Genomic DNA, 15,625 nt, shown 5'->3' with positions numbered 1-15,625 from the left:
CCCCCGCGCGCCCGCCGCGTTGCCATGGGGACGGGGGAGCGGGGCCTGGTTGGGCCGGGGAAATGGCGGTTCGGGGGTGCCCTGATCGCTCTCTGCAACCCCTGAAAGGAGGCCGTAGCCACGTGGGGATCGGCCTCTTGTCCGAGGCAGCAAGAGCACATAGTCACGAGCTGCACCAGGGGAGGTTTAGGTGGGATATCAGGAGGAATTTCTTCACGGAAAGGGTGATAGACGTGGGAATGGGCTGCCCGGGGCGGTGGTGCAGTCACCGTCCTGGAGGTGTTTAAGAAAAGGCTGGATGCGGCACTCAGTGCCACGGTGTGGTTGACATGGTGGTGCTCGGTCACAGGCTGTACTCCATGGTCTCAGAGGTCTTCCCCAACCTAACTGATTTGGTGATTCTGTGAAATTGCTTGGCACAATCATGATCAGCAGTGACCCGAGGAAGCATCGGATGCCAGTCAGCACAGCTGTGTGCAGAGCCACTGCACCGCCATGTGTGCTGCAGGATCGCCAGGCTTCCACGCGTTCTCCTCTGTCATGTGTGTGGGGGCAGTGGTTGGCTGTTCAAATGGTTTCCTGCCTCCATCATGACAGCACCACCACTGGGAGAACGCTTTGATTTCCCAGAGAAATGTGGTCGCCTTGTTGCCTTATGTGTCATCTTTTCCAGCTGCTCCTGGCTTCTGAGCAACTACCAGGCTTCCTAACCCGAATTACTGACATAGATCAAAAAAACCCCACAACCCCAACATTGTGCTCTTTGAACTGAAAATTCCTCTTAAACTAGGAACGAGGGCTGGCCATGGCAATGACCTCTCCTGCTGGCTGAGGGTGGTTAGTGTTTGTGGTATGCAGCCCCATAAGCCTCTTGTCTGTGTACATCAAAACACTGACTGAAGCCACCCACAATGCTGGACTACAAGGGTCAAGAGCGTGTTGTTAATAATATTTTAATAATCCTGGGTCTAAGATGTGATTTATTTATGAGGGGAAGCTGAATGAGAAATGCAGTCCTTCAGGTGGGAGCTGTCTGAAGAAAAGAGACTGACATCCCGACCCTGGCCACTGACAGGAGATTCACATCAGTGGAGCTCCAGAATTGATGGGCCAGACCCTGATCTCTGCACGAAGAGCTTGCTGGGGCTCGGCAGTGTGACAGCACCTGGCTGTGGCTGCAGGTGATACAGAGAAAATGGACCCAGACTCTTCTGAGGGTTTTTGCACAGCTAAAGACAAGAGGAAGGGGTTACAAGTTGCAGGATGGAATTACAGTGCAACAAAAGGAATAACCCACTGTGAGAGTGGGTAAGCACTGCTACATCAGCCCAGAGAAGTGGTGGAATATCCATCCCTAGAGACAGTGACAATTTATCCAGACAGATTCTGCGATGCTGCTGTCCTGAGAGAGACCCTGCAACGCAAGCAAAGAGACCACCCCGCAGAACCCTCCCCAAAGCTGACAGCTAATAAAGAGAGCTGGTTAATTAAATGTCACACGGGCAGAACTCGAGCCTGCTATCCGTCCCACGTCCTGGCAGGACTGCTCCGTGCGTCCCGCGCTGTCCCCGCGCTGTCCCCGCGCTGTCCCCGGGGGCTGTGCAGGGTCGGGCCCTGTGTCCCGCGCTGTCCCCGGGGGCTGTGCCCGGGGCCTGGCAGGGTCGCCCCCGGCCGGCCTCCATTCCTAAGGGTGGAGCGCCACCGTGTGGTCAGTGCCCGGAACTGCTGCTGCAGGAGGGGCCTGGATTCAGGGTTTGCGTAGCTGGGATATTTCTCCTGTTTACTGCAAAGGGGGAAAAAGGTTTTCCGCACACACCGGCGAACACCTGCATAACGTGAATCATTTGCCTGCGCCCAACGGGATTGCTCAGAGCCTTGTGCATTGGCTGGGTATCAGACTGGCTAAAAGAAGTTGCAGGACCTCATTTCTCCTGCTGCCCACTTCTGCTACTAGAACTGCAAGGGAGATGAACAAGCAGTGAATGTTTCCTTTGCTGGCAGCTCCTGCCATTCAAAAGAAAGACAATAAGCAGAACTCACCCGAGGTGAAAAACTACACCTGCTGACACTGACAAGGCCAAAGCCTGTAGGTCTGATGAGCCTTGTTTTGTGCTGCTCCAGTGAAGTGTGCGCATCGTGCATGTCCTTCAGTACATCAGCCTGAAGCATCAGCCTTTGTACACGTGTGCTGGCTGACCCTGCCTTTTGTGCACAGCTGCCCCAAAGTGTCCAAGATCGATTGGATTCTCTCTGTGTGAGATGGAGAATGAATCTGTGTGTGCCCTAAAGCCATGTCTGTCTCAATAGTAGAAATCCATTGCCTGATCGCCTCCTCCCAAGGGGAGAAGTAATTAATTGCTGATGAAAATCCAAAAAGGTAAGGTTAGCCAGCATTTAAAAAATCCCAGGAAGCTGTTCCTTTTCAAGAACAGGTCTGATTAATTGTATCAAAAATGTGAAGTGCAGCTTTCTCTTGAAAATTTGGCTCACTGCTTACAGTCTACCAATATGGCTTTTATCAAGAGGATTTAGTTTGCACATACAGAGATTTTTCTATCCACAAGTACACAACCCATGAAAAGTTTGACTCTGAGAGTCAAAACTCCCTTCTGCTTGTCTTTCATCACGTGTAATAAGGAGTCTGCTAGCAGATCACACGTTGCATGACTGGTTAGCTTTTTGGCACTCAGATGTATTTCTGTGTACTAGGGCTGTGCAGAATCTCATGTTTCTGGCTGCTTTTCTGCTACTGTTTTCAGTGTCAACACGGCTAACTCTGCACTAACATCCTCCTTGATTGCTGTCCCTTGAGCCATGTTGTCTGTTTTGGGGGAACTTTCAGTGAGTAAGTGTGGGCATTGTATTCCCTGCCCATCACTGCACAGCCTGCCTGCCCTATCCCTACCCCACTTCTGCTGGGTGCTGCCAACACTTGCAGCAGCCTCTAGAGGGGCAGGTGGGACTGTTGGGGTACAATAGGGGACTGCTTTCCCTGGGTGTTTTCATTGTCCTTGCTCTGAAATTTCCTGCATTTAGGATTCTCCAAGGTTTATCCAGAGGGAAGTTGGGAGAAATGGACAATGCTCTGTGGCAGATACATTGTATTTCCACATGCACCAACATGTTTCAGTGCCCCTGGACTTTGTCCCTACAGATTTCTTCTCCCAGACAAGGAGACAGGTCTCAGGGGCATCTGGTGCAGCTGTTACTTCTATGAAAGCATTACTCACAAAATCAGTACTTGCAACCTGAAAAACCTTAAAGGCAACCTAAAGCCTAATGGGTTTTCTGAGACCCTGCAGGTAGAAAGTGTGAGCTCTGGCTTGGCTGATCAGTTTTTATTTGCAAGGCAACTTTTAGCCTTTCCAATCTGGGGGCATGACTACACTCTATTGCACATTCCAGAGGCACTACTGGTCTGGCAAGGTGCTATCATAGCTTGTGGTCCTTGGATGAGCCCTTGGGATGTTGAGCTCCACAGCAGAATAGCGACAGGACATATGGGGGACCACATCTCATGAGCAGTGGCAGAGTGAGGGGTGGGAAACAGGCAGAGACTTGCCCTCATTATGCATGGGGCTAACATGGGCAATTACCCCATCCTCTCCTCACCTCTGCAATGTAAAAGACTGTTGTTGAGAGTGGTCATAACTCATGGTGAACACCCTGCCTCCCCCTTACTCCTTTCACACCCACTGCTCTCCATTTTCCTTCCAGAAAAAAATGTGTCTTTGATGAAATGAAATAGCTCAGTCAAAGAACCCCTCAAATGGTTGGGGACCCCTGCAGTTGGCCACCCTTGCCCACTTCCCAGCTCTATTTCTGGCCGAGTTTGGAGTTTAAGTGGGCTGACCTTGTGCCCTGACTGCCCTGGGGGTCAGTGATGAAAGCGGATGGAGGCTTCACAGTCAGGTCTCTTGTGTGTGACTCTTTTGTTCCCAGGACAAGGGTGTGCAGTGCCTGGGACAGTGCTTAATTGTTTGGGGGCACTGCTTTACCCGTCATGCCCTTCCCCGGGTGGCCCCAGCCCTTCTTGCTCATGCGTGGGAGGGAAGCAGCTTCCCCACTCAGGCTAAGGAGGAGGAAGCAGAGCCTGGATTGCTTGGGATCATTTCTGGCTGTTTATTAATCTGTGCCATAAATTTTGCAGAGTGCCAGAAAGCAGAAAGAGAAATAAAGTTAAAGAAAAAAGACTTCCTGGCATTTTGTGACTCCTGTCTGTCACTGGGTGTATCCTCCATTGTCCTTCTGTGTAGACAAGAGCAACATCACCTTGTCCCAGCCAGCTCCTGTGTCCATCCACTGTGTTCCATGGGATTTACCCCATCACTGAGACCTTCTTCTGCCCTTCTACAGGTACTTAATGAGGAAAGTCCTGTGTCAGGCCTGAGGCATTTGACTTAGTCCAAGCGGAGGCAATGGGTTCACACCAGAGAGGACAGAAACTTTGTGTTGATCTTGTGGTGTGCAAGCCTAGGGCTGGATTTATTGAGACTTCTGGAATTTTTTTTTTTTTTGCAAGATCTGAGCTGGACACCACACCTGGCACTGCCCTGAAGACATGCAGAGGAGTTTTCTGTAGGTGTGCTTGGGCAGGGGGAGGATGCTGGACAGCCTGTGGGTGTGATGATAAAGAATTGAAGGATTACAAAGCCTTGCCTGGTGGGTGGAGGTGGGTCAGCAGAGCTCAGCACAATCATGTAGGAAGCCTTGTACCACTCAATACCTCTTTGGCTGCCCCCTCAGCATCTTTGTTTCCACAACAAGTCCTTCCTCTGTGCTTCACATCTTCATTAGAGCTGGAGACTGGGGCAGGAGCCTCCACAGCAGGCCCTCCCCTCTGCCATTTCGGGGAGTGACTGTGCAGAGGAAATGGATAAAAGGAGCCCAGGGTCAGGGTTTAATTACCCCATTGCGTGCAGAGACGAGTGATGGACAGAGACTGTCAGTGGGTCACTGATTAGCTGCCACAGAGCAGACAGAGGAGGAGGGAATGTGATGAGCCCCTGGGACAGGCCAGTGCTGGGGAGAGCTGTGAGACATGGAGATGGCAGCTTGTTGTGAAAGACACTTTTTCTTTTAGCTCTTTCCCCGCTCTTTCATCCCACTATTTGTCCCGGCTCCATCAGGAGTCCTGTGGGCTAAAAAGTCTCCTGCTGTGCCGTGGCTGCTTTGCTGGTTAGGGACAAGTTGCTGCTGGGGTGGCAGGTCCCCTGGGGGGATGGAGAAGAAAGGATGTCTCCTGCCAGCTGTGGCAATCTCTTGTCTCCCTGTGGCAAGGTGGCAAGGAAGGATGGAGGGAGGGGAGAAGGGAAGGACTAATGAAAGCACATGAGGGAAGGAAAGGAAGAAGGCTGAATGAAATGGCTGCTGGCAGGTGAGGTGTAATACATAGATAGTGCTCCTCTGTGCAGGAGTGAGGTTTTCCTTCAGTGAGATCAGCCCAACGAAAGTGCAAACCAGGCTGCCTCCTTTGGACATGGCTGAATGCCTCAAGTAATAAATCTGTCTGGCATCTGTTTGGTCTGGGACTGAGAGAGACCAGTTTTATTCTCTTGGCAGATTTGGTGACCTGGTTCTGTGTAGCAATATGCAGAAGAAGCAAGTTTCAGCAAGTCTTAATTCTTCTACTCCTAATCCCATAGGTAATTCTGCCTCCTTTCCTTCTCATCCTCATATCAAGCCCTTGTTCCTTATCCCACCATACTGTCTCTGAGCCCAGCCTCCCTTTTCCCACATTTAGACAACTCAAGCCAACTCATATCCCTGACCCTGCCCTCCAGTCCTGCCATACAGTGTCACACCTCACACACAATCTTCTTCCACCAGTCCTGCTACCCTTGGTGTCAAGACTCTTCTTTCTTCTCCTTTTCTCTACAATCCCTATCACACATTCTCTTTTGGAGTCTGACCTTCAGTTTCTACTTCTACACACAGTTGTCCCCCAAGGTCCTGTTTCCCATGTTCACTCTCCCTATCACTCCTACCCTTTCCTCTCCCATTCTTGCTTTTCCTCACTCATCCTTTATCCCTCTTTCCTGTCCCCTTCACCCTGATCTCCCAGGGCTGTTTGCATGAATCGTTTCTGGAATCATGAGATCACTGTTTTTTTCTTTCCCTGTCAGTGGGAACATCACATTAAGGAGTGTGGATAAGTGACCAGGGGCCATTGGGGTGACTCTGGCACCCCCTCTCCCCACTGTCCCTTCCCCCCTCTTCTTCTGTATCAAAGGAAGCTTTGTTGTCCAAAAGCAGAAAGAGAAAAGCAGATAAAAAGGCGGAACATGTGATCTCATTGGCTTTATTTAGACATCCAGCTATCCCTCCTCTCTTTTCTTGATTCATCCAAAATTATCTAAGTAAGAATCCATAATCCATCCTTGGGCTTCTCATTTGTGAAAGAGATGGTGGTAGGTTCTTTTTTGCAAAGGGACTCCAACAGCTGACCTCCTGGTCTCCACAAGGTGCAAAGATGACCTGATGGGGCTCTCTAGACAGTGTAATACCTTTGATTAGAGACTTCGTATCAGGAGTGTGGCATCCCACCATGTAAAGGAGAATTGAAGCAGGGAGAAGCAAAGTCTTTTCCTTAAACTTTCACCATTGTTTAGTGGACAATTCCAAGGCTATCCAGTAATACATTGCTTCATCAGGGGCACTGCTTGGTGGGGAGGTTTAAATTTGCAGCGTTAGATGCACAACACTGGAATGAATGAGTTTCTGGATCTTCCAGGGACTTGTTTTTTTGACAAGAGAAAAATTCTTCATCTCAGGATGGTTTGGTTGTCTTTAGTGATGGAGATGATCAGTGTCCTGGCAAGCACCCTCTATGATAGAGCTCCAGTGGGAGTGGTAGAGCACAGCTGAGGTTGCAGGAAGAATCTCTGTGTCTTTATTTGGATTAATTTAGATACTATCAAGCTGGAGGCAGGAAAAGCGATTATTATATATTCCTTTGTTGTTACATATTGGGTGAGTTTGAGGCTTTCCAGTGAAAGCTGCCCTGCATGCTGCTTTGAAACAGTATGGTTGACTAAGCAAAAATCCTTATTGTGGGCAGAGCTGTGTGAATATAAAGAGTTGGTCAGTGCATCGTTTTCATGATGTTTTAACCAGCTTGGTTAAAATCCACCAGACAAGAAGTCCTTCTAATATGGGAATATAATGGCCCTTTCATCTGTAGTCCATTCCCCTTCCCTACAGGAGTAAAAATTCTCTGCATAATGCCTTACATCCACAGCTTTTTATGTGTGTGTGCGGGATGTCGCTAAGGCTGAAATTTAATGATTGTTTCAAAGACCTTCCAAAATAGTGAAGGCACTAAATGGGAGAAGAGTGCAGAAAGCTTGGCAGAGGGACACAGGCAGCATATGCCATATTCATCTAACACATGACATGGACTGTGATTGACTAGGACAAAGGGTGGTCAGAGCAGTGAAGAGGGTCAGTAGAGAAGAAGGTGAGCAGAAAGGCAGAAAGATTTGCATCAGGTGAGAATGAAGAATTTTATTTTGTTGCAGAACACAGTATCAGTGAAGTGTATATCCAAATGCTATGAAAGGAAGGGAGGTGGGAATTTGGCTATAGAATTGTTTTTGTTGCAGAAAGGTCATTGTAGAAGTTGCAGTGACTTTGGCATCATGTGATCTTTTACATATCTGTGTGCATGTAAGGTGACTCAGTGAAGCAGTATGTGCAAGGAGACTATAACTGGAAGGATGCCTGTGGGAATGCCTGAAGTATAATTTCAATGGGGTGTGGGAAGACATGATGTTCATGGGAATTTGCCACAACTTTTCTGTGGTGGGAGATCATGCGCAAGAAGATTTACAGCAACAGTGCAGGGAAACTATGTGACACTACAGCCCATCCAACAGAGAGTGTCAGCTCCAGCTTACAACCAACTGAACTGGTAAATGTGGAAGCAAGAAAGAGACTTTTTTTGTGCCTCTCATGTGTTTTGTAATAAATGCCAAGTTCCCATAAAAATTTAGACCCACTGTAGCTGCCACTCAACTCCTGCCAGTTCTGGGTCCCTATCATTTGATTTTCCTGAAACAGGCACCCGTGAGTCAATTTGCAAGATGTTTCCATTAGCATGTTGGGCTGATTCAACTTATATCCTGCCCTGTTGTGTCTGACTCATTCTTCCCCCTCTCTAAGAGACACCCAGTGGAAGCAAGGGGCCTTCACATAGATGCTCAAGGTCTCTATCAGATAATAGGTGAAGAAATATTTGCCATGACCAAGCGATGGTCATTTTTTGCCATTCCTTAGTCACTTGGCAGCCAATGGAGGGAAGAGGCGAGAGCAGGGTGGGGGAGAGTAAATGAGACAGAGAGACAGAACAAAAGATTCTTTTGTGGTACAGAGAGAGAGAAAAGGGAAAGCATCACCAAATGCCCAGAAGCCATGTTTGTAACAAGAGACCTATTCTCTCAGCTACTTGGAAAACAACTTGGAGTAAAAGGCCCTGGTTGAATTAACCCTTCATGTAGGCGATTTACTGAATGTGAAGGAAAGAGGCATGGCCACAGGAGATATGATCTCTGTGGAGAGATAGCAGTCTTGGCTCTTGGGCAATTTAAAACAACAATCAGTTGTCTGGGAAGAGGAGCTAGGGATGTTGGGTGGTTTGACCATACTGAAGTTTTAAAATGTCAGATATCCTTTCCTCATTGGAACTTTGGTTTTGGAAGAGATCACCAGAGGAGTTTTTGCAGCATATGAGGTGATGACTTTTTGGTTGATGTTTTTCCTAGGGATACTATGGAGTAAGGAAAACACCCTAAAATATATGGCTTACTGCAGCATAATCTTGTCCCATCACAGCCTCTGTGAATTCAGGTTCTATTGCTGGCCTTCAAAAACTCTCTCCTCACACATTGTGTCTCTCTTGCTCATGTCTAGGTCCTCTTTGACTGAGAAGAACAATTTTACTGGAGTTAGGGGTTCTCTGTACAAACTAATTGAAAGTATGCCAAATCATCAATTTCCAAAGAAACAACCATCTTTAATTCATTGTCATCATTCTCTCCCTTAGCCTCCTCCACATTATTTATAAGGAATTTTCCTCTTTAAATGAGTGGATCTTTGGGTGAAAGAAGACTCTGGGCTGAAGGTACTGGAAAAAGCTTCACTCAAGGAAAAAGAATCTGCACCTATTTGAAGATAAACATGGAATATCTGCATATGCTGTGTCAGTTTGACTGCAAGCTTGCTTCTGGGTGCTCTAAAGGAGTGAGATAGATCTCAAAGCAAGATTTTTTCCCTCATGAAAGTGCAGGAGGGACAGCACCCTGCCTCTGGAACCTCCTAACAGTGCCAGGCAAAGGGGTGCAAAGAGCAGTGGAAAGACATTTCTCCTCTCTGCTTCATCATCTCACCAGCTCAGGAGCCTGATGGTGCAGATGGGGAGGATGCAGTGGGTGCCCCTGGAGCCCCTGGTCAGGTGGGCTGCCAAGAGGATATGAGATGCAAACAGCTGTACAATTGTGCTTTCATAAATAAGCCATCACATGGGACTCGTGCATGCCCGTTGGAGCAGCAGTTTGGAAACCAGGAAAATCATGTGGCAACAGAAGTCTGCAGGCTCCCAGCCCTCCCCCACTCCCTAACCTTCTTGCTCCCTTTCCTTCTCTCTCTCTCTGTCTTACTGAGATGGCAACCTCAAAAGCTGGAGTTAGATTTTGCTCCCACTGACCTCACCCAGGGCTTTGGGGTAGATGTGTTGGCCCTTGGTGTTGGCATTCAACCTACCTGTGCTACTCAGACCACCTGTGCTGTGGGATGTCCCCTGCAAGCCCACCAGGGGAATTAGCAAATTCAGTCTCCTAAAGAGATTGAAGGACATTTACCCAGAGGGGATTTTAAATATGATTAAAGCCATTGCTCAATGGGATTTTCACTATTGCAGGAGAGTCTGGCAGAAATTGTCTTTTTCTTGGCAGTACGGTTTTTATATATCTGGTGGGCACTTACTGGAGTTACTTGTAAGGTCAGAAGAGAGAGTTATGGAGTTTTTTAAACTAAAAAACTTGAAGTTCTCCACTGCTGCCTCATACAACTAACTCATTCACAATGGCACAGCAAAGCAGGAGTTTCAGAGATTGAGACATCAGCTGAGCTAAGAGCAGGTGGTGTTCTGTGAACAAAAAATGCTACTACATTGTCAATTAATGCAGGTCCTTGAGCCTTGGCTCCACTCATGGCCTCCTATTGTAACAGGTCTTAGGTGCATATGCCAACCAGCCTTGCTGAGTGCAAAGAACTCAGAGCCAGGAAGGAACTGAGGGATTTATTGAGCTGTGCCAGGTGAGTCTCAACCTATCCCATTGTCCCAGCACTTGGGTGCTGTTGTTGATTACGCTTTCTTCTACCATACATTCCTCTAGCTATCATTTCCTCTAAGCTGCCTTTTCCTAGCTTAGAAGCTCAAGATCTGAATCCAGAGTTCATAAGACCTTTACCTTTTCTTGCGTTATGCATTCTTCCCTGTGCACCTCTGCTGGCTGCACTCTCACTCTTCTCTTCTCTTCTCTTCTCTTCTCTTCTCTTCTCTTCTCTTCTCTTCTCTTCTCTTCTCTTCTCTTCTCTTCTCTTCTCTTCTCTTCTCCCTGTTAGCTGCCTTAGGCTGTGTTGAACCTGGATCTGAAAATGGGACTGGTTTGGACTGAGTTAATATTTACAGCAGATGGGATCAGGCTTGATGGAAAGAGTTTGCCTTGATACACCAGCTGAACTGGTGTAATTTCACTATGCCTGGTTTAAAAGCCTGTTCCTCTTGTATCAGAGCCTTCTTACCACTTAGCAAGCTATTTGCTGGACCAGCTTTCCACGGACAGGAAAAAGATTATTCAGCAAGTGCTGAAATGGGATTCCCAAAAAGCTGACAAAAATCTTTAGTTCCTCAGTGTCCAGCTGCTCCAGGCTATCTCCTTCTCCACAACCTGTGAGGGATTCATAGCAGAACATCTGCATCTTCTTCCCAGTTTGATCCACCAGGCCAAATCTATTAATTACTAGCCCTAAAAAGGAAAATCATCCAGTCTGAGAAATTCCCGAGCCAGGAATCATAGAACGGTGCGGTCAAGAAAAGACATTAAAGATCATCTAGTTCCACTTCCCCTGCCATGGGCAGGGATGCCACCCACTAGACCATGTTGCTCAAAGACCACTTAAACTGACCATAAATAGTTCCAGGCATGGGCAGGGATGGCAAACAGTGTTTGAAGTGAGAAAACAGGACCTGAAAACATCTCAAAGGATTTATATTTTGACTAGGTTTCCTCAATAGACCAAAACTTCATCCAGTCTAATATAGTGTGTGTAAGACATTGCCACAGTGTTACCTATTAAGGGAGTAAAATATTTTAAAATAGAATTAAACCCCAAATAAAGGAAAATTAAGATGATTTCCAAATAAATGATGTCTCAACATAAAAGATTCTACCTGGAGGATCTGGCAAATTAGTCTAGGTCACAGTGCTGCCAAATCCTTTCCCTCTGCACTTGTTCTGTTTCTGCTTTAAAACAAACAAACAAACAAAACAAAACAACAACAACAACAACAAAGCAGAAAGAAATGTGTAGTGATGGGTAGGAGATGTTGTGGTCCCAGGGAGAAGCAGAGCCCCATCTCCTTACACAGCTAGCAGGGAGTGGAGCAGGAGAGAGAAGGGTAGCACAGTGCTGTACAGCTGCAGGGCTGCTCACAACAGGGCAGAGCTCCCAGAGAATGTGCTCTTTGTTCCCTGCCTTTAAAGGGTAAGAGAAACACTTATGCATGGCAAATTAGCCCAAAAATGTATTTCTCTAAAACACCCGATTGTCTGGCCAGCTCTGCAGCTGCAGGGAAGTTCCAGGGAGAGAAGGGGGAGGCGGCGGGGAAGGAGGAGGGAATTCTCATGCCACCATTCAAACAGAGCTGACCAGTGAGCCAGGGGACTCCTGAGAGAGGGGCCACGTTGGTGGTCAGGGGACCACGACGTCTCCTGGGGGGCAGGGAGAAGAGGGGAGCCCACAGCTGGGCTGGGAGCAGGCGCTGGTGCCGGGGAGCCCTGCCACCCCTGCCACCCGCAGGTTCAGCTGGGCCATCTGGGCCGGGCTGCCAGCAGTGCCATGCTCCTCTAGTCACCGTGTCATGCGTGCCGGGGCTGGGACTCCTCTCCTGCTCCCGAGCAAAGTGCACAGGGCTCGACTGTCTGTGAGGAGCAGAGCCTGTGCTCTTCCCAAGAGGTGGCACTTGGGTTTAAAACATCCCAAATGTAACTCTTAATTAGGAAATTGATCTGGGCTTGTTAAGAATGTCCGGCTTGATGCTGATACCCATTTAAAAACTCCCAGACCATTGCTGGCAGAAAAGTGATTCCTTGAATTTCCCTGGAGTTTGGGAAGGAAAACTGAGTGATAAGATTCTTGACAACAGCTCGGACTGTGAAGTTCCTGGTGAGTGCCACAGTCTTGTCCCTGCCCCAAGGGATGCCACTTGAAAGTAGTCAGGCCTACCCTGAGCACAGCTGAGACCTCAGAGTCCAGGGACTGTCTTCCACATGGTCTGGGATGAGACAGCCTCTTCACATGCATGCATTTATTTTATTTTCCATTACCTGGTGATGTGAACAGAGAGGTGGTCCCTGCTGCAAACTACAGCACTTTGCAGGTTCAGCCTTGAGGCAGCCTGACTTGTCCTCACCACTGCTGACTGAATGTTCCTGGGCACATCTGCAGAGTGATTGAGATGCTGCCTGCAGAGGAAGCAGCTCAGGTAGGCTTTGCCTTTGAGGACACTCAGGGGTGCACTCGCCTGCATCAATCCAGGTTCAGTGCTCTGTCCTTTCTGCCACGTGTCATGGCCACTAACTTCAAAGTCACCAGTGCCACCTGCTGTGAGGGCTGGTGAGACTGGGAGGAAGCCTTAGGTCAAGCCAAGCTTAGACTGCCCATGAGAAAAGAGAGACATGAGAATGTCAGATGGGATTTGGTTTCAATACATTCCCATGACTGTCCAGTTCAGGTGTAGGACTGATGTTGCCATCAGTTCAAGTTGGTCCAGGAAAACTATTTCCAGGTTGCTGTTAACACTCATCATGTGACCAAATGTTTTCAAGGAAAACCCTGTAATTCTTCAGGTTTGTAATCCAGAAGTCCTGCAAAGTCCCCTCTCACTGGACTGGAGGACGGGAAGGACAAGTGGAACTGGATGATTTATCTGAACAAGAAGTGATATCCACTGCTGCTGAGAATTATTCACAGAATGGGTCAGGATGGAAGGGACCGCAGTGAGTCACCTGCACCAAGCACCCTGCTCACGCAGGCTCATCCCAGAGCACATGGCACAGGATTGTGTCCAGACAGTTCTGGAATGTGAAGAAACTCCACTTGGCAGCTAGTTCCAGTGCATGGGCACCTGCACAGTAAAGAAATTGTCCTTCATATTCAGGTGGAACTTCCTGTGCATCAGTTTCTGCCCCTTCCCTCTGGTCCAGTTGCTTGGACAATTGCCTATTCATGGTTTGAATCTTGCTTATTCATTTTTTCTTTTCAGAGGTTTCATGAAGATGCTTTAGTTAACACTGAATATGGAATTAACTGCTGGATACAGAGCAGGATCTGATGAGGGAAGCCAGAATCCAGTTTGAGAATTTCCTATAGTGGAGAAGCTCATCAAACTTTTCTTGAAGAGGTGTGATGAGCAGAGGAGGGGGTGGGGAGCTGAACCACTCTTTAAATGAAGGGTTGGGAAGCTGCTGGCAGCTAGTATAATCCTGTCATCACTATCTTGCTCATTTCTTTATGGCCATTCACTCTCTCATTTTATGTTTGCATGGGAGAAGGGAGGATGAAAAATGTTAATTTTAATCAAGTCAGCAATCCTTCTTGGCTTTGACACTCTTCATTTTCCACTCAGGTGAAAGAGGTTCCTCTGCATACACTGACATGTATCCCTGTGATGAGGGGGATCTGTCCTGTTCCATCCTCTCAGACCTTCACATCCCTGCCACTCCTCACATGTCCCTCTTGAAACACCCTGAGCTGCCTCCACACAAACTTCTGTGACCACGTCCCACGAAGTTAACCTCAATTTTTAAGGCCACAAAGGGCAGTGCCAGTGCTGGGCTTCATGGCTGACCTTCATGGAGTGGGTGACACAGACTGATGGCAGGCCTGCTGTGAGTTCTGACATCACTTTTGCCAAGGTGGGACTCAGGGAAACCAGGAATCCAAGCACGCTCCACCACTTTTTGTGGAGACCCTGTAACTCCCCAGTTACAGCAGGGATGTGGCATCACTGGGTGGAAATGACTGGTACTAAGGAAGCATTTATTGGTAAATAATTTGCTAAGAAATGGAAGTTCAAGGGAATGAAGTTGCAAATTCAGACATAATTCAGCAAGCGCTTTTGAGTGCAAAGTGAGTGTGGGAGACAGATTTTTAAAATATCAAAACATTTCATTTCAAGGCACTCTTCCTGAATTATTCTTTTCTAAATGCCAAAATGCTGTGAATGGACATTTTCAAAGTGGATTTCTGACATTTTGTTTCAAGCCAGCATTTTGCATTTAAAACTTGACCCAGGCTGAAAGATGAGAGGTCAGTCACAAGATCCTAAAACAATGAAATAAAACTTGCTATTTAAAGTTCATAATAATGTTTCAATCTCTGAGTTATGCCATTTGAAATAAAAATTAAAAATCACCACAGAGCTCCTCTGCATGTTCAGATCAACATGGCCCTACGTGATACCTCTGAAGTGGTGGAGTCACTGGAGCAGAAATAGACAGTTTGGTTGAGATAAAACTAGCCAGTAGTGGCCTGAAATGGACTAAAAAATGCCCTTATGCATCCCGGACAGAATTTCACTCTTCTATCAATAAATTTCACTTTGATCTCAATGAGGCTCTTTATAGAGGGATGTGCTCCTTTAGGGATGTTTGCATTCCTTCAGCTCCATTGGTAGCAACAGGCAGAGCAATGACGAGCAAAGCCCCTGTGCCTATGGCAGTTTTACTCTGCTGGCAATGACCTTTAAGCAAAGTGGCAACCAAAGTGTTACCATTTTCCTTCAGTCTCTGGGAGCACTGTCCCACTGATCATGCAAACCAGTGAAGTTCTTCGTGGGCTTGTGTCCATAGGCACCTCCAAGGAAAAACTGCAAGCATAAGCAAGGTCTGAGTGCAAGAAAATCCCTGCTAATTTGGGAAGTGGCCCTACTCCTTCTTATAATGGGTGGGTATGTTGGGGGACAACAGCCAAGCAGGATAAAGGGCACTGAGTGTTTTGAGAAGATGCTGTGCCCCACAACTGCCTCTTCTGTACAAAGCCAGGTTCAGTCTCGAGGGACGTGAGGCTTTGCCTTCCTCCCCCTTCCTCGCCAGCCCCAACCCCTCACTCCCGCTGCCCCGGCCTCCCTGCCATGCGCACGTGGGCCTGCTGGCCATGAATAGAGTTGGCACGGGTGGGGACAGCCTGAGCCGCTGGGGCTCATGGCTCCCAACCTGAATAAGCAGCATAAAGGCACAGAGCAGCCCCGTCGCGGCTCTGTCCCGACCCATCCTCCCCAGCTGCAACAGCATCCGCTGGGCCCAGACCGGCCATTCTTATTCAGTCCTTCTGGTCCGTTTGC

This window comes from Geospiza fortis, unplaced genomic scaffold, assembly GCF_000277835.1.
Source record: "Geospiza fortis unplaced genomic scaffold, GeoFor_1.0 scaffold173, whole genome shotgun sequence".
NCBI classification, from domain to species: domain Eukaryota; kingdom Metazoa; phylum Chordata; class Aves; order Passeriformes; family Thraupidae; genus Geospiza; species Geospiza fortis.
The sequence above is the reverse complement of the archived record's forward strand: the minus strand, read 5'-3'. Positions refer to the sequence as shown.